General features: G+C 67.8%; 1 protein-coding gene across 1 annotated transcript in view; it reads left to right on the top strand.

Moving 5' to 3' along the window:
• The first annotated feature begins 1,716 nt into the window (after positions 1-1,716).
• rest (RE1-silencing transcription factor) overlaps positions 1,717-7,460 on the top strand; it is a 50,218-nt gene continuing 44,474 nt past the window's right edge. Inside the window, exon 1 of the mRNA XM_085983062.1 lies at positions 1,717-1,944. The gene's annotated coding sequence lies outside the window, so the exon portion shown is untranslated. The remainder of the gene's footprint in view (positions 1,945-7,460) is intronic.

Raw genomic sequence — 7,460 nt, 5'->3', positions numbered from 1 at the left:
TGGCCTTCATAGCGAGAGGATTCGAGTACAGGAGCAAGGATGTCTTGCTGCAGTTGTACAGGGCCTTGGTGAGACCACACCTTGAGTATTGTGTGCAGTTTTGGTCGCCTTATCTGAGGAAGGATGTTCTTGCCATGGAGGGAGTGCAGCAAAGATTCACCAGACTGATACCTGGGAAGGCAGGAATGACGTATGAGGAGAGATTGGGTTGATTAGGCTTATATTCGCTGGAGTTTAGAAGAATGAGAGGGGATCTCATTGAAACATAAAATTCTAACAGGACTGGACAGACTAGATGCAGGAAGGATGTTCCCGATGGCGGGGGAGTCCAGAACCAGGGGTCACAGTCTAAAGATAAGGGGTAAGCCATTTAGGATGGAGATGAGGAGGAATTTCTTCACCCAGAGAGTGGTGAACCTGTGGAATTCTCTACCACAAAAGGCTGTTGAGGCCAATTCATTAAATATATTCAAGAAGGAGTTAGATATATTTCTTAAGGTTAAAGGGATCAAGGGATATGGGGAGAAAGCAGGGACAGGGTACTGAATTTGGATGATCAGCAATGATCTTATTAAATGGCGGAACAGGCTCGAGGGGCCGAATGGCCTACTCCTGCTCCTATCTTCTGTGTTTCTATGTTAACGGCTTCTCTTCCCGTTCCCACACTGTTACCTCTGCTGTCCACCAAGGATCTATCTTTGGCCCTCTCCTATTTCTCACCCCTCCCTATCTCGGTAATCTCCTCCAACACTACAACCCTCTGAGATATCTGCGCTCCTCCAATTCTGGCCTCTTGTGCATGAAACTTAATCACTTCACCTTGGCGACCGTGCCTTCAGCTGCTTGGGCCCTAAGCTCTAGAATTCCCTAAACCTCTGCGCCTCTCTTTCCTCCATTAAGATGGTCTTTAAAATGTTTCTCTTTGACCAAGCTTTTGCTCATCTGCCATAATATCCCATTATGTGGCTCGGTGTCAAATTTTGTTTGATACGATTCCTGTGAAGCTCCTTGCGATGTTTTACTCTGTTAAAGGTGCTATATAAATCCAAGTTGTTGTTGTTATCTGCCCTAATCTGTCCTTATGTGGCTTGATGTCAAATTTGTTTCACATCGCTCCTGTGAAGTGCCTTGGGATGTTTTACTACATTAAAGGTGCTATACAAATGCAAGTTGTTGTTGTTGCACTGTCCCTATTTATTTGATGGAGTGATCCCTTTACTCAGAGCTGCACTGTCCTGTTTATTGGGGAGGGGGTGATCCCTATACCCGGAGCTGCCCTGTCCTGTTTATTGGGGAGGGTGTGATCCATGTACCCGGAGTTGCACTAACCTGTTTATTGGGGGGGGGGGCGGTGATCCATGTACCCGGAGTTGCACTAACCTGTTTATTGGGGGGGCGGTGATCCCTGTACCCGGAGTTGCACTGTCCTGTTTATTTGGGGGGGGGGGGGGTGATTCCTGTACCCGGAGTTGCACTGTCCTGTTTATTGGGGGGGGGGTGATTCCTATACCCGGAGCTGCACCTTCCTGTTTATTGGGGAGGGGGTGATCCCTATACCCGGAGCTGCACCGTCCTGTTGGGGAGGGGGTGATCCCTGTACCCGGAGCTGCACTGTCCTGTTTATTGGGGAGGGGTGATCACTGCACCCGGAGCTGCTCTCTCCTGTTTATTGGGGAGGGGGTGATCCCTATACCCGGAGCTGCACTGTCCTGTTTATTGGGTGGGGGGTGGTGATCCCTGTACCCGGAGCTGCACCGTCCTGTTTATTGGGACGGGTTGCTGCGCTGACAGCTGTGCCGCGACGCGCTGACGTCAGTGGCCTGTGCGGACGGAAGACCTGTTGCTGGAGTTGGGCTGAAAGTTTCGCTCGGCTCCTCGGTGTGAAGGAATGTGAGGCGCCCGGAGCAGCAGAGCGAGCAGCCGCTGGGCCCGGGCTGGCCGCAGGTGAGCGGAGCCCGGGCGGTGGCGGCGGGCACCGAGAGCCCTCGCTGGGTGGGGAGCGTGGCGGGCCGGAGGGGTCTGTGGCTGAAAGGCGCTGTCCAGGGCTGATCGCGGAGCAGGCCCGGCCACGACCCCCGGGCCCCCCGCCGGAGAGGAGGGGAGAGGGCAGCAGGCTGGGATCACCCCCCGGTCTCTCTTCACGCACGGTGCCCGGGCTGGATCCCTTTAGCTGGGGGGGAGCCGACCCGACTCTCTCCTCCCAGCCCCCTCCCCTTCTCCTCCGTCTGGACAGCAAGCGGTTCTGGAATCAACATGTCGGCCCCGCGGGGGGAGGGGGAGGGCACCCGACCGCCTGAACTCCCGGAGCCGCTCTCTTTCAACTCGCCCTCCGCAACCCCTTCGCCCCCCGCCCTCCCAACAGGGGGTTCCTGCAATCGCAGGGAGCGGGAGGTGAGGAGTCAGCGGGCTGGGTTCGAGCAGAGGCTGGCCCCGCCATCCGTGTCAGCACCTCTCGATCCCCCCCAGGGACCAGTATCAGAGCAAACCCCGGGTACCGAGAAGTCGCCTGCTCTCTCCCCCCGGGTACAGATCACACCCACACCCCTCCCCCGGGTGCTGTGACTCCTTCCCCGGGAACAGAGCAACACTGGTAACCAGACCTCTTCACTGGCGACAGAGCACCCCATGGGTACGAAGTCCTTTCACCCCTCTTCCCTCACCGGGACACCACCACCCCCGCCGGACCTCCCAATGCCTCGCCTCTTCCCCCGGGCACCAGGAACGCCCCTCGCCTCTTTCCCCCCCCCGGGCACCGGGACTGCCCTTCGCCTCTTCCCCTGGGCACCGGGACCGCCCCGCGGCTATTCTACCCCCCCCCCTGTGCACCGGGACCGCCCCTCGCCTCTTCCCCCGGGCACCAAGACCTCAACTCGCCTCTTCCCCAGGCACCGGGACCTCCCCTCGCCTCTTCCCCGGGCACCGTGACCGCCCCTCGCCTCACCTCTACCCCCGGGCACCAGGACCTCCCCTCGCCTCTTCCCCCGGGACCTCCCCTCACCTCTTCCCCCCCGGGCACCGGACCTCCCCTCGCCTCTTCCCCTGGGCACCGGGACCTCCCCTCGCATCTTCCCCCGGGACCTGCCCTCGCCTCTTTCCCCCCCCCCGGGACCTCCCGTCGCCTCTTCCCCGGGCACTGGAACCTCCCCTCGCCTCTTCCCCGGGCACCGGGACCTCCCCTCGCCTCACCTCTACCCCCGGGCACCGGGATCTCCCCTCGCCTCTTCCCCCGGAACCTCCCCTCGCCTCTTCCCCCGGGCACCGGGACCTCCCCTCGCATCTTCCCCCGGGATCTTCCCTCGCCTCTTTCCCCCCCCCCCCCCGGGACCTCCCCTCGCCTCTTCTCCCCGCCCCCCCCCCCCCCCCCGGGACCTCCCCTCGCCTCTTCCCCCGGGCACCGGGACCTCCCCTCGCCTCTTCCCCCGGGCACCGGGACTCCCCTCGCCTCTTCCCCTGGGCACCGGGACTCCCCTCGCCTCTTTCCACCCACCCCCCTCATGGACCTCCCCTCGCCTCTTCCCCCGGGCACCGGGACCTCCCCTCGCATCTTCCCCCGGGATCTTCCCTCGCCTCTTTCCCCCCCCCCCCCCCCGGGACCTCCCCTCGCCTCTTCCCCCGGGCACCGGGACCTCCCCTCGCCTCTTCCCCCGGGCACCGGGACTCCCCTCGCCTCTTCCCCTGGGCACCGGGACTCCCCTCGCCTCTTTCCACCCACCCCCCCCATGGACCTCCCCTCGCCTCTTCCCCCGGGCACCGGGACCTCCCCTCGCCTCTTCCCCCGGGCACCGGGACTCCCCTCGCCTCTTCCCCTGGGCACCGGGACTCCCCTCGCCTCTTTCCACCCACCCCCCCCATGGACCGCCCCTCGCCTCTTCCCCCGGGCACCGGGGCCTCCCTTCGCCTCTTGCACCGGGACTCCCCTCGCCTCTTCCCCCGGGCACCGGGACTCCCTTCGCCTTTTCCCCCGGGCACCGGGACTCCCCTCGCCTCTTCGCCCGGGACCTCCCCTCGCCCGGGGACCGGGACCTCCCCTCGCCTCTTCGCCCGGGCAGCAGGACCTCCCCTCGCCTCTTCGCCCGGGCACCGGGACCTCCCCTCGCCTCTTCGCCCGGGCACCGGAACGTCTCTTCGCCCGGGCACCGGGACCTCCCCTCGCCTCTTCGCCCGGGCACCGCGACCTCCCCTCACCTCTTTGCCCGGGCACCGGGACCTCCCCTCGCCTCTTCGCCCGGGCACCGGGACCTCCCCTTGCCTCTTCGGGCACCGGGACCTCCCCTCGCCTCTTCGCCCGGGCACCGGGACCTCCCCTCGCCTCTTCGCCCGGCCACCGGGACCTCCCCTCGCCACTTCGCCTGGGCACAGGGGCCTCCCCTGGCCTCTTCGCCCGGGCACCGGGACCGCTCTTCGCCCGGGCACCGGGACCGCTCTTCGCCCGGGCACCGGGACCTCCCCTCGCCTCTTCGCCCGGGCACCGGGACCTCCCCTCGCCTCTTCGCCCGGGCACCGGGACCTCCCCTCGCCTCTTCGCCCGGGCACCGGGACCTCCCCTCGCCTCTTCGCCCGGGCACCGGGACCTCCCCTCGCCTCTTCGCCCGGGCACCGGGACCTCCCCTCGCCTCTTCGCCCGGGCACCGGGACCTCCCCTCGCCTCTTCGCCCGGGCACCGGGACCTCCCCTCGCCTCGTCGCCCGGGCACCGGGACCTCCCCTCGCCTCTTCGCCCGGCCACCGGACCTCCCCTCGCCTCTTCGCCCGGCCACCGGGACCTCTCTTCGCCCGGCCACCGGGACCTCCCTTTGCCTCATGTCCCCCCCGCCACCTTCTTCCCGGTCACCGGGACTTCCCCTCGCCACAATCTCAATTGATCTAGCATCAACTGCCGTTTATGGAAGCGAGTTCCAAACTCCTTTGTGTGTAAAAGGAACTTCACTCATGAAGGATCTGGATCTAATTTTAGACTGATTCCCCAAATCTCTCACTCCCTATCCAGCAGAAATAGTTTCTCGATACCTTCTACACGCGCGCCCCTTGCCCCGTGCACCCCCTCTCTCTCGACCCGCCCCGCCGCCCGCCCTGCCCCCCCGCCGCCCGCCCTGCCCCCCGCACCCCGCCCCCCCGCCCTCGCCCTCTCGCCCCCGCGCCCCCCCCCGCCCTCTCCCCCCCGCCCTCTCGCCCCCCCGCCCTCCCCGCCCTCTCCCCCCCGGCCCTCTCCCCCCCCCTCCCCCCCGCCCTCTCCACCCCGCCCTCTCGCCCCCCCGCCCTCGCCCCCCCGCCCTCGCCCCCCCGCCCTCGCCCCCCCGCCCTCGCCCCCCCGCCCTCGCCCTCTCCCCCTCTCCCCCCCCGCCCTCTCCCCCCCCGCCCTCTCCCCCCCGCCCTCTCCCCTCTCGCCCCCCCGCCCCCCGCCCTCTCCCCTCTCCCCCCCCGCCCTCTCCCCCCCGCCCTCTCCCCCCCCGCCCTCTCCCCCCCGCCCTCTCCCCCCCCGCCCTCTCCCCCCCCGCCCTCTCCCCCCCGCCCCCCCGCCCTCTCCCCCCCGCCCTCTCCCCCTCCGCCCCCCGGCCCTCTCCCCCTCCGCCCCCCGGCCCTCTCCCCCTCCGCCCCCCCGCCCTCTCCCCCCCGCCCCCCCGCCCTCTCCCCCCCCGCCCCCCCGCCCTCTCCCCCCCCGCGCCCCCCCCGCCCTCTCCCCCCGCCCTCTCCCCCCCGCCCTCCGCCCCCCCGCCCTCCGCCCCCCGCCCTCTCCCCCCCGCCCCCCGCCCTCTGCCTCCCCGCCCTCTCCCCCCCCGCCCTCTCGCCGCCCTCGCCACCCCGCCCTCTCGCCCCTCCGCCCCCCGCCCTCTCGCCCCTCCGCCCCCCGGCCCTCTCGCCCCTCCGCCCCCCGGCCCTCTCCCCCTCCGCCCCCCGGCCCTCTCCCCCTCCGCCCCCCGGCCCTCTCCCCCTCCGCCCCCCGGCCCTCTCCCCCTCCGCCCCCCGGCCCTCTCCCCCTCCGCCCCCCGGCCCTCTCCCCCTCCGCCCCCCGGCCCTCTCCCCCTCCGCCCCCCGGCCCTCTCCCCCTCCGCCCCCCGGCCCTCTCCCCCTCCGCCCCCCGGCCCTCTCCCCCTCCGCCCCCCGGCCCTCTCCCCCTCCGCCCCCGGCCCTCTCCCCCTCCGCCCCCCGGCCCTCTCCCCCTCCGCCCCCCGGCCCTCTCCCCCTCCGCCCCCCGGCCCTCTCCCCCTCCGCCCCCCGGCCCTCTCCCCCTCCGCCCCCCGGCCCTCTCCCCCTCCGCCCCCCCGGCCCTCTCCCCCCTCCGCCCCCCCGGCCCTCTCCCCCTCCGCCCCCCGGCCCTCTCCCCCTCCGCCCCCCGGCCCTCTCCCCCTCCGCCCCCCGGCCCTCTCCCCCTCCGCCCCCCCGCCCTCTCCCCCTCCGCCCCCCCGCCCTCCCCCCCCCTCCGGCCCCCCGCCCTCCCCCCCCCCCCTCCGGCCCCCCGCCCTCCCCCCCCTCCGGCCCTCCGGCCCTCCGCCCCCCCGCCCCCTCCCCCTCCCCCTCCGCCCCCCCCGCCCTCCCCCCACCGCCCCCCCGCCCTCTCCCCCTCCGCCCCCCCGCCTCCGCCCCCCCTCCCCCTCCGCCCCCGCCCCCTCCCCCTCCGAACCCCCTCCCCCTCCGCGCGCCCTCCGCCCCCCCGCCCCCTCCCCCTCCGCCCCCCCGCCCCCTCCCCCTCCGCCCCCCCGCCCTCTCCCCCTCCGCCCCCCCGCCCTCTCCCCCTCGCGCTCTGTCGATTGGCACTTTGTCTGTCTCTCTGCCTGTCTCCCCCTGCCCCTGCCCCGCCCCTCCCCTTCCCTTGCCCCTCCCTTTGCCCCTGCCCCTCCCTCTGCCCCTGCCCCTCGCTCTGCCCCTGCCTCTCGCTCTGCCCCTGCCCCTCCCTCTGCCCCGCCCCTCCCTCTGCCCCTCCCACTGCCCCTCCCTCTCCCACTGCCTCTTTCTCTCTCTGCCATCTGTCTCTGTCTCCCTCTTTGCAGCCAATGTATAGTTTGGAGAGCGCGACACTTTGGTGTTTTGGAAAATGTTTGCAAGCACACATCTTGAACTCCAGTCAATGCCGAGAAGTTTGAAACTTTGAACTCTCTATAAATATATAACTGTTTATGCTGGCACTTAAGACTTAAAAGAGCATCTTTTTGCTGCAATTTAGATACTCACAATGGTGAATAAGTTTCTCAAGTTGAAATTAATCTTGAGATTTTCTTTTACAGTGAGCCCCAGTACCTACCAATTAAGTGATCCAAAGTTGTCACATACTGAGAAAATATTTTGCTTGCATTTAATAAGCGTGTGCAGTCCTGTTTGAAGCAGTTAGCTATTTGCCACATACTATATAATATAGCTGTATAACCTCAAGTTGCTTAACCCTTGTGCAGGCTGTCTTGGTGCCAAAATGTAACTACATTGATTCAACAAAATAATGAAATTCTCTTGTAAGATTTTAATTTGCAG

Source organism: Somniosus microcephalus, chromosome 1, assembly GCF_052327205.1.
Source record: "Somniosus microcephalus isolate GS21.2 chromosome 1, FLI_Smic_1.0, whole genome shotgun sequence".
Lineage (NCBI taxonomy): Eukaryota > Metazoa > Chordata > Chondrichthyes > Squaliformes > Somniosidae > Somniosus > Somniosus microcephalus.
Note: the sequence above shows the minus strand (reverse complement) of the source record. Positions and strands in the feature narration are given on the sequence as shown.